Raw genomic sequence first — 12,109 nt, 5'->3', positions numbered from 1 at the left:
AGAAAAGAAAAAAAAGGATCTTCTCTTTCTCCAAAGAAAGCTCTCATTAAGCCCTAAATTGTCAATTTCTGATTATAGGCAACATTTTTCTTTTTATATAGCTGTGGGAATTAACAACCAACCAAGTAAGGAAAAGGAAAAGCAGCAGTAGCCTCTTTCATGACACCATTCAGTTATTTGAGTATTTACATTGATTACTAGAACTACAATAGTCTTATTTATTCAGTGTGTGGGGGGATAAAGTATGAAACAAGGTCATAAATTCTGTCCTTAATAAATATATGGTAAGGCATCTACTATAGCTAAAAATAGTGTATCCCTTCAATTCCCATCTGATTTTAAGTTATATACAAAATATTATGTTTCATTCAACTCATGCTTTAACTTAGAATATGTCACCATAACACTATCCAGACTAACTTTGTTTCATTTTATAGAATTAAAAATATTCCACTTCTCCAGAACTGTTTGAATTCTGGTCCAATATGATTCAGCCCATACAAATCTAATTTCACTTGAAAAGATTTATTGTTCCTGCAAATATTAAGTAATGCTAGTCCCCTTATTTTAAGATAACCCTAAACTCTCTAAACCTCTGTACATAAATTGACAAACAATATGCTAACTAAATAAACAAAATAATTTCCATGACAGTCAATAGTATCCAAGAATACTGCATGATTTCCTTCAAAATACATGATTTTATGTAGAGAGCAAAATGACAATTCAAGACAAATAAAATGATACAATAATATTATAAGTTCCTATCTTAATGGAGCTCATAAAAGTGCTAGGAAACTAAAAACTGATTTATGGAGCAGAAATTTTTAGCTTGGCTGACTATAAGAATCACCTACCGCATTTTAAAAATGCTGATGTTCCTAATATGCCAGAACAACTGAGTCAGAATCTCTGGTTGTAAAGCATGAGAATTACAATGTTTAAAAAGTTTCCCAGGGAATTCTAATGTCTAGTCAAATTTGGAAAACTCCACCCCAAAGAAAGAGTTATGGTTTTGATTTTCCACCCCGATGTCGTTTACATAAGACATTTGGTTCAACAGCTAATCATGGAACAACTCAGTAAGTTAAACCACTGCCAATCACAGAACAAGTCAATCAGTTAAACGTTTGTTGAAGTTCTAAGTTATCTATTTCTTATATTATAGAATTGCCAAATAATTTAATGATATCAAAATGTAAACAAAATAATGATGTCCATAAAAAGGCAAAAGGCAGAATTTGAACTTAGTAAATGTTGATATAATTTATACATATATATATTTTTGTCTAAATATATTTATAAGCATATGCATAATGGACCCTAGTTTTCTGCCTATATGGGTATATAATCCATCTATTTCTATATAGATATACAACAAAGCATATAGGACATATAAAATAATTTTGTAAATATTATATTTGTATTTCTACATTGTTTATTTCTACAATTACATGTGGAAGGTTTATAATAACCCTTGGAAACTGGTCTCCATGTTAGACATTCCTCTAATGTGGGACATTCGGCCAGGTCTGGACCAATATTTAAATTCTTAAAGTTCCACAGCAAGATTAAAAATATAAATTATTATTTATAATTCAACAGAATATATTTTATACCATATTTATATCCCTCAAAATCTCTCGGTATGTTTATTAGCTAAGGTGTCACTGCCCTAGTATAGCACTGAAAGCCACAGACTCACAAAAATTAGGTTTTTCTCCAAAACACTTTTTGCAGTAATGGGCAGTGTACTTGTTTTCTAAAGCTGCCAGGTTTTCTAAAGCTGTAAAATATCACAGACAGGGTAGCTTAAAAAATAGAAAATTTCTCACAGTTTTCCAGGCCAGAAGTCAAAGATGAAGGTGTCTATAGGTTTGGTTTCTTCTGAGGCCTCTCATCTCGTCTTGTAGATGGCTACCTCCTCATAGTCCTCACGTGGCTCCCCTTTTTGAATTCTCTGTATCCTCATTTCCATTCCTTAAAGGGACACCAGTCAAATTAATGAGAACCCATCCATATGATCTCATTTCAACTGTATTACCTCTTTAAAAACCATATCTTCAAATACTGTCACATTCTGATGTACTGAGCATTAATATTTCAACTTGTACATTTTGGGGGACAACTTAGCCTGTAACAAGCAGATAAATGAAAATAAATAATCAGATAGATAACCAGATAACTAAAATATCTAAGCAAATGTCAAAAACAGTAGTTCCTAAAGACTCTAATCAAAGCAAATGAAAACTACAGGTGATCCTAGAAAAAAACTTAAGTGCCATAAGTATAATGTGAAAAAAGTGGGAAAAAAAGTGATTAAAAAGCAGCTCACAGACAAATTTCCCCTGATGATGAACAAATGGCAACTAGGGGGCAAAACGTTTTCAAGAAAAAAAAGTTACTTGACATTTGAGATAGCAGTTCAATTTTTCTTAAAGTAATTTCATAAGTAAAATGAATAAGTGTTAAAGCCCAAATCAACTCAGAGAATAGTGAATAGATAGTTTAGCTGAAAAGGAGAGTGAATGTAAAGAAATAATGGTATACATGTCTTTAAAGAATTATTTAGATAAAATAATGACACTTAGAGATAGTTTCAGGAGGGTGTATTGTATTGTACACAAATAATTACAGGATATGAAATGTTTTGTTAGTGTCAACAAGAAAACTATTGGAGATCACAGAATCTGAGGGTAACATACTTAATTTAGAGAGATTTATTTTTAATAGGAACCTCTGCTAGCACTGTGCAGGTGTAGAGGTCAGCTGGGTGCCATAAAATAATAAGAACCCAAACAATACATAAGTTTCACTTAAAACTTTCACTTCATAAAATTAATTTATAAACCAATTTTAAAATTTACCTATTTTATCCAAAATAGGAAACTGCTATCCACCATCTGTGAAAGAGTGTTTTACATGTTTTCAAATTGCAGGATATACTCTAATGTAATGCAATCTACCATGACTCTTTGTTTTTACGTACATTCATTATGTTTTAAGAATTCCTTACAGTGAGCTGGAATTGACTTTTTTTGTGTTTTCCATCTATTGTTCCGTATTCTTCTGTTTCCATGACTAGCTTTAAGAAATATATTCCAATATCAAGACAAGTAGTAATATAATTAAACAATAATAAAAAAGCAGTGTGTGCATATGCATGGAGGGAGAAATCAATTAATTTTGTTACATGCTCCAAAATATAAACCTTGACATTTATTTGTCATCAGGTGTAATTTGTCTGAGAGCTGCTTTTTAATCACTTTTTCCACATAATACTGATGCCACCTGTGTTTTTTCTAGGCTCACCTGTAGTATTCATTTGCTTTGATTAGATGCTTTAAGTACTACTGGTTTCCACATTTGCCTATATAATTTAGCTTCTTTAAACCAGTGTCATTCAAACATACACTAAAAGTTTCTGCTAATGTTCAAAATAACCTTTATGAATTCTGATTCTGGTTACCCTTCCAATGTCACCAATCAGAATCAAACAAACCACTGGTTTCTCCTGAATGTGAATTTCTCTAGGCAACCTCAGATTTCCATGGAAATTCTCAAGCTAGCCTCCTCAATAGAATTTTCTTTCTGAGCAGGCATCCTCAGAGTGCTGATCTTCAAGAAGTGCCTCCACTTTTTCCTTTCCTTTCCACCTGGCCATTATCAGTTGAACAAAGGCAGTGACTCCTTGGCAGTCATCTAGGTGTTCTTTCTCAAGCAGCAATGTTGGTGTAATCAAATAGCTTGTTAGATATTTGGAATCTCAGATCTCACCAATCACCCACTACATACATCAGAATCCTAATTTTAAAATACACTAAGGTGATTCATATGTACATATAAGTTTGGAAAGCTCTAAGCTCAGCACCTGTTTGAGGCACCTCTCCCAAGTTGTTAAACACCCTAAGTACCTCCCTAGTTACATCTGTGTTCACAGGCCAAAATATAATGGACCTTCTTCAAAACCTTCATTTCTCAAATATTTGCAAATAGTATCAGGTCCCTTTAGTTATCCTTTTCTCAGATCAACTTCTTCAGTGCCTTTCACTATCTCTCATATAATGGTTTTCAGGTATTTCAAACCTCAGCCATTTTCTCAACATAATTTCAAATAGGTCAACATCTATGGCAAACTACAAAGTATCTCCTGCCCAAATATCTACAGCAAAAAAATATTTATTGTACAGAAGCAAATACTGAGAGGTAAATGTAAATGGGAGACAGACATGACCAATTACACATTACCATTGTGCTCGCATGTCTTAACAGAGTTGAGACATCAATTTGAGTTTTAGCTTTCTTCAGAGAAGTGCTGCCCAACAAGATGCAGAATGATAAATGTTGACCTCCTAAAATCACTAAGGTGTAAAGTGTAACAAAAATTATTAATACAACTATGTGATTAAGTGGGTTTCTATCAATGAATCACAGTGACAGGACTATTCTAGAGTTTACCTGCCAGAGTGAAAAATGAGGTCGTTAGTGAAAATCAAATGCAAATACCATCAGATTCTGGAACATTTCTCTTTACATATTAAAAAATATATCTCCAACATACAGTGATGTACAGACTTCAGTTTAATAATATATCTCTGTGGCATATAAAGTTTTTAAATAATAATAGCCCAATATTTAAAATTATGAAATTGATTTCATTTAAGCATTTCAAACAAGCATGGTTATATCACAAAACTAGTGAAAACTATCCTAAAATTAAAAAATAATAGGTGTATTAATATTAAAATTTCCATTATGTATTTTTTAATAAATGCAGTTGATTTACTTGTAAGAGGCGAATAAAACTGAAATATTGCTGATTTTAAAGATTACTCCCTTTTTAGAATGTTGATTTTTTTATAAATGGAAAACGTTTGGGTATTAAAAATAGATTTACATTTTAAAATATTAAAATATCTACGTGTTCTTTACAAACAGGCATACAAATCTTGAAAACAAAATAGGAAAAGCGAGTTGTTTGGTTTTAGAATATGCTTGGACTTCATTACTAGCAAAGTACAGAGAAAGGAAAATTTTGAAAACATCTTATGGGTAAACATATGTAATGAATCAAAACTAGGAAGGTAGGCTGTAGAAAGTTTTTAGTGGGCTTTATTCTCTATTCAATCATGAGTTATAAAAGGATACTGAGAGTAAAAATTATGTGACTCATGTTTTGAAAAGTTAACTTTGGAGAAGATGAAAAAGCTTTTAAATAATTCAGTCAAGGAGACATGTCAAAAGACAGCTGTAATAATCCAGAAGAAAAAAACTTAGGTTTCTTTACAATTCCTGCTTATAAATTGTTCTAGATAGTGAATTACTGAATCATGGCCAGTAGTAACTCATAGCCTGATACTAAGCTCTCTACTAAAAGCTAAGATTTTTCAACCTTGTAACTTCAAATTAAGTTTCATTTTCTTTAAAAATTATTGTACTTTGATATAATTTTTATTCACTTACCCTCACTATAACGCACCTGGTGCTTTCCCAATGGCCTGATAGTTGAGTATTTATATATAATCAATCTAATGAATAAACTCAAATTAATTTTGAAAAGGAAAAAGAAAAAAAACAGCTCATTCACTCATACACTTAAAAAGAAAGAGAAAGGAAGAAAAAAGTGTAAGAAGCAGTAAAAGAAAATGTAACAGACCAGAGGAACAAAAAGATACACGACATAATCATTTGCTTCATGGAATTTAACAATTAGTGAGAAAGAAAAGCATGAGAATAGGTTACCTTTAAATTTAGTAGCTATATCAATGGAAACTGATGGTGATAGGTAATTAATAGACCAGTAAACAATAGAAAACATAGGAAAGGAACTTAACAAAGACTAAGGGATGAGAAAGTACATTAAAGAAGATTTCTAAAGGAGGTAACGTGATGAGCCACATGCAATGAAAAGAAATTTATAATAAACGGCCATGCGGCAGTGGCTCACGCCTGTAATCCCAGCACTTTGGTAGGCTGAGGCAGGCAGATCACGATGTCAGGAGTTCGAGACCAGCCTGGCCAATATGGGGACGCTCTGTCTCTACTAAAAATACAAAAATTAGCTGGATGCGGTGGAGCACACCTGTGGTCCCAGCTACTCGGGAAGCTGAGGCAGAAGCATCGCTTATACCCGGGAAGTGGAGGTTGCAGTGAGCCGAGACCATGCCACTGCACTCCAGCCTGGGCAACAGAGTGAGACTGTATCTCAAAAATAAATAAATACATAAGAAATTTAAATCATGCATTTTCCAGTCTGATTCTTTCTGATATTCAAAAAATGCAAGCTTGATTTCTTGATTTAGGTAGAAGACACCTCCTTTCTCTTGAATTATCATCATAGGACGTTTTCTATGATGGGGCACTATAAAGGGGCCATCTTTAATCTATTTATATCATAAGCATACGGAGCACTGGCAAAGATTTAATGCTTATTTTAAGTTTAAGTAAGCAGCTAGTCTACTAAATTAAGTGGATAATTTACCTAGCAGAGGAACCTATCACTTAAATAATAATAATATATTCATTTTGTGACTTAAATTTCTTAAGGCACATTAAAGTACTGTATCATTTTTGAGCTTCATTGCAGTCTTCTAAATTATCTCTTTTTCCTTTTATCTTACAGAGCTAAAAGATTTACCTACAGTTACACAAAATTCATAAATACAAAGGAATGATTTAGGGAAATAATTTAGGAAAAATCATTTTCCATAATTTCTTCATCTATAAAATAGAGTAGATAGATACTTGCTCTCTAAGGATACTTCCAAGCATAGAATACAATGATTAATATTTTAATACTTTCTTCACTTAGAGAAGAATCCTAATATTACATTTACCTTTTTAATTTTGCTTAATAAACACTTTTATTCAAAGATAATAAAATATCAAGGTTGAATTTAGTACAAACCGGTTTAATTAACGGAAGTAGTGAAAACTTGTCTACAAAAATTCCAAGTAAAAACTATCATACTGTGTACATTAAAGTGTGAGTATTGCTCCTATTTGGAACAGGAGGCAAATATAAGATTATTAAATTCACCGAGCACCTTCTGTTTGCCATGTATTATTATACATTGTTTTTATGCAACAGCCTTTTTTGTTAGGTAGCACCTGTATAATTTCTGGTATGTAGAAACAGAAAATCTAATTAATTAATAATTTCTCCAGGATAGATTTGTTTATAAATGGCAGAGTTTGAATTCAACTATCTCTTTATTATAAACTCATAATTTGAGACTTTATTATGACTTCTCAATTCCAGGTGCTTAGTTAGTAAGATTTATTTTATCTTGTTTTAAATATTCTTAACATTAGATATTAAATGATTTTCATCTAGATACAGCCTCTAATGCCTTTTAAATTCTTTGTAGACCCAAAGACATATATAATTTGATTCTATTCATTTTTAAACTCTCACTTTTTTAAAGTAGAAGAAAAATGTCATAAAAATGTATTATATTAAAGATTGAGACAAATTTAAATATTTTAAATAAAAAATAGATCATTTAATATATACTTATAAAATTTTCACATCCATTAAGGAGTAAACAATAATTTAATTATATTCAGAAAGATGGCTGAACAATGTTATTGCTATTTATATTTCCTGATACCTCTTATTTATGAAATACAGATAAAGATACATATATACACATGCACACATGTAGACTGACATATACAGCTCTAGTCTCATAATTGTGATGTCACGTAATGGCTGTGATAAAAATGTTCCATACTTCAAGTAACTAAAATCATGTGACAAAGTCAAAATAAGACTAGTGTTACTTCTAATTTTGTGTTGTATTGAGTCATGTTTTAAGATAATTGAAAAGCTTTTGCTCTTTTATTTATGTTTGACACTGGCAAAAGCCTCTAGTCAAATGTAATGAAAATGGTAACCTAATAAAATTGAACAGAAAATTGAACTCTTAGGTCTGACATTACTTGCACTTATCTCCAGCATAGCTGGCATCTGATCAATTTAAGAATAAGAATGAAGAATTGCAGAGTCCACAACTGATATTGATGAGTATATTTAATAAATTCCTTCAAGAGCATATAAACTCAGGCATTAGACCAATTTGTGCTTTGTCTTCTTGGATCTTCATTTTTACAACTTATGATTTTAATCATGATTTCCATGTATGAATTTTGATGTTCATTGACTCTTCCTTGGTTTCAGAGGTTTCTAGGTCTCCTCAGTTTTCCAGTGCAAAATATATAACCTGGACCTTGATTTTTTCTTGATTTGGAGATGGTGTTCTCACTCTATAAAAGCAGATAATTTTGACATGACCATTTCTGTACAACTATAAAGACAGCAAGGAAGACATTTTTATATAGGTGTTTATATACAATGTTTTAACTGCTTAATAATGTGTTCAGAAGAAATATTTGACTAACTTCCAACTTATTTCTGAACTTTACCTGACTGGCATTTTCTTATTTAAAAAGTATCAAAGTTGATAAATAAACATTTATGCCAGGCAATCAGTTCAACATACTGAGGTGTATCAAAATAAAAAAACTTTAAGTAATGCTAAACAAAACTTTCTAAAAGATCTATATTAGTTGACTTGTAAGGTTTATAATGTTTTTCATATGGAAATATCAAGGAAGAAAAGCAAAATGCAAAAAAATATGCATCATAAAATTTTCTTTAAACACAAATTAAAATTTTCATATATGTATAATTGTGTGCACACAGAATGTAAATCTTTATGTATAATAAATATATACATATTTTTAAAATTTGCTTTTTTCTATTAAAATATTTGGTGGCTTTTAGAGAATAATTACAGTTGAGCCTAAACTGGAGGCTTCGAACATCAAGTAAAAGGAATACTTAGAAAAGCAAAGGAAAAAAAATTAAAGTTAAGGGAATTGTGGAAGAAACAAATGAGAGAAATGGCAGATGAATGCAAGCGATACACTATAAAATAATAAGAACTGAAAAAATAGATTAATTATAATATATAAATAAAGTTTTCTGATTAAAAAAAGTCCTTAAAATAAATGATCTGAATATGCAAATGGATAATTCTGGGTAGCATTTATGAGAGAACAATGTAAACATGGAAAATTAAAAAATAAAAGAAAATTTTAAAGACTCCCACTGAGAAAAAAAAACTAATTAAAAAATTAGGTTTCTCTTCACCAATTGGAAGAACTATTACATTGGCCACAAAGAGAATCTTGATATAAATTTTAAATCACAGAGTTTATTATCCAAATTTCAAGAGAATTTTATCTTATTTTTTATTTTTTGAGATGGAATTTCACTCTGTTGCGCAGGCTGAAGTGCAATAGCATGGTCTTGGTTCATTGCAAACTCTGCCTTCTGGATTCAAGTGATTGTCCTGCCTCAACCACCTGAGTAGCTGGGACTATAGGTGTGTACCACCCCGAAACTCTTGATGGTTTGGAAATCATGCAACAAATTCTGCAAACTATATTCATACCTACTGAAGAAAAGACTGCTCTGCAGAGCCCTGTACCTAACAATGATGTCATTTATTTGACATGTGAAAGAAGTTAATGCATATGCAAAGAAACATATCACTTGCTCTTCTACCTGAGAAAAATGCTTGACAAAGGACTGTTAAAAGAGCAACAAAATAAACAGAAAAGAGCCACAAGAAAAGGAGCATGAAGAGGAAAAGAATCAAGGGTGAGCAATAAATAAGCATATGCATAATTAAGTTATATCAATAAAGAGAGTATACTATAATTACTGAATAACTCTCAGAAAACAAAATGTTTTCTACACAAGAAAGAGTAGTAATTACTGTTAATTAAAACTGCCATTAGTAATTACAGTTAATTAAAACTGCCATTGTAACTAAGGAAAATTTAGGATACTTTTATAGTGTAGGGCTTATTAAAAACAAGCAAGATTATTCTAAAGGATTTTCAGAATTTTAGATGTAAAAATTAGTGGAATCAGAGTATGAAAAAATGTATTTTTTTCTTACAAAATAGGATAAATATATGCAGGAAAAAATAAGAGAACGTAGCCATTCATAAAATAGAAAAGTCTAATAAAATCCCCCCAATTAATAACAGAATAAAAACTCTCTCTCTCTCTCTCTCTCTGTCATTTGTGTGTGTGCGTGTGTGTGTGTGTGTGTGTGTGTGTGTGTATTCATTGGAAGATTAAAGGATTGGTTCTTCCTTGGATACCAAAATGCATGGATTCCCAAGTAACTGATATAAAATTGCATAGTATTTGAATGTGACCAATGCACAACCTCCTGTATATGTTAAAACATCTCTAGATTACTTATAATATACAACATAATGCAAATGCTATGTAAATAGTTGCTATACTACATTGTCTAGGGCATCATAATAAGGAAAAAATTCTGTATATATTCAGCTCAAACACAGTTTTATTTTTCAAATATTTCTGATCCACAGGTAGTTGTACCCACAAACGAGGAACTCAAGGATATGGAAGGTTGACTATATATATGTATATAAATACATATGTGTATATATGTATACACATGAACACACACACACACACACACACACACACATGTCTTAGTCCATTTGTGCTGCTACAGCAAATATCCAAGACTGGTTTATTTTTAAAGAAGAAAAATTTACTTCTCATAGTTCTGCAAGTCCAAGATCAAGGTGTCAGTAAGTACAGTTATCTGGTAGGAGTCAAGCCTCTGGTTCCAAAATGGTGCCTTGATTTCTGCCTCCTCCACAGGTGAGAAATGCTGTGTCCTCACAAAGTAGAAGTGGGAAAGGCAAAAGGGGCAAAATTCCTTCATTAAGTCCTCTTAAAAGGCACCTAATTTAATTCATTAGAGCAGAGCTCTAATGTCCCAATCACTTCCCAAAGCTACAGTTCCCAAATTATTGCATTGGGGATTTTATTTCAACATTTTTAACATAAACTTTGGAGAGGAAAATACATTCAAACTATAGCAATACATAGACATAGATGCAGACATAGATACAGATGATACAGATGTAGATAGATACACACACACATGCATATGTATCTGTGATGTATTAAGGATTATCCAGAGAAGCATACGCACAAGCACATACACACATATAAACACCCTATTTGTTCTGTATCTCTGGAGAACTGGGACTATTGCATTGAGCACAGAGAAAATTTTGACATAATATAAATTTTAAATCAAAGTGTGGGAGGGACCCGGGGGGAGGTAAGGGAATCATCAGGGCCAGTCTTTCCTGTGCTATTCTCGAGATAGTTAATAAGTCTCATGAGATCTGATGGGTTTATCAGGTGTTTCTGCTTTTGTTTCTCTCTCTACTCTTGTCTACCACTATGTAAGACATGCTTTCACCTTCCTCCATGATTGTGAGGCCTCCCTAGCCACATGGAACTGTAAATCCAATAAACCTCCTTCTTTGTAAATTGCCCAGTCTCAGGTGTGTATTTATCATCATCACATGGACTAATATGCAAGATTTTATTATCCAAATTTATATATAATTTTGATAATTAGTAAAAGGTAACCAGAGAATCTCGATGGTTTGGTAATTATAAAACAAGGAAGACCAAAAAGAAAATCAAATATGAAATATCAAACTATATAAGAAGTAATAAAATTGCAATTTCATATAAAATAATGACATAGTAAAATCTGTACTCAGAAGAAAAAATACACATGTATTTAATGTAGTCATTAGTAAAGAAGATAGAATAAAATAGTTTAACAACAGGTTATAATATTTAGAAAACTACAAAGTATCAAATGAAATTAGGCTAAAAATATTATAAAGATTAAAGCTAAAATAGGTGAAACAAATGAAGTAAATATGCAAAGTATGCATACATTCAAACTCTAATTTTTGGAAAATACTAGTAAAAAGGTGGTTTGCATTTCATCTCACAATAGTTTCACCTTCTTTGTAAGAGTAATATATTTTATAGGTGATTTTACTATTGTCTCCTTCTTCACTTCTGTATCTGTATATTGACATACTCTAGAAAGTTTTCTCTGATTTTAGATTACACACAATCCATTACCAATTTGAAGTTACCTACTCAGCTTAGAATAATCTTTTCTCTTTAAGAGAGTTGTTACTGCAAACAATAACTGGATTCCATTTAGGTTAT

General features: G+C 31.5%; 1 long non-coding RNA gene across 1 annotated transcript in view; it reads right to left on the bottom strand.

Moving 5' to 3' along the window:
* LOC144581928 (uncharacterized) overlaps positions 1–12,109 on the bottom strand; it is a 173,116-nt gene that overhangs the window by 104,843 nt on the left and 56,164 nt on the right. The window contains exon 2 of the long non-coding RNA XR_013533378.1: positions 1,836–1,980. This is a non-coding gene — a long non-coding RNA (uncharacterized LOC144581928). The remainder of the gene's footprint in view (positions 1–1,835; positions 1,981–12,109) is intronic.

The sequence above is a fragment of the Callithrix jacchus genome, chromosome 3 (genome assembly GCF_049354715.1).
Source record: "Callithrix jacchus isolate 240 chromosome 3, calJac240_pri, whole genome shotgun sequence".
NCBI lineage: Eukaryota > Metazoa > Chordata > Mammalia > Primates > Cebidae > Callithrix > Callithrix jacchus.
This window is presented reverse-complemented; position numbering and strand designations above follow the sequence as displayed.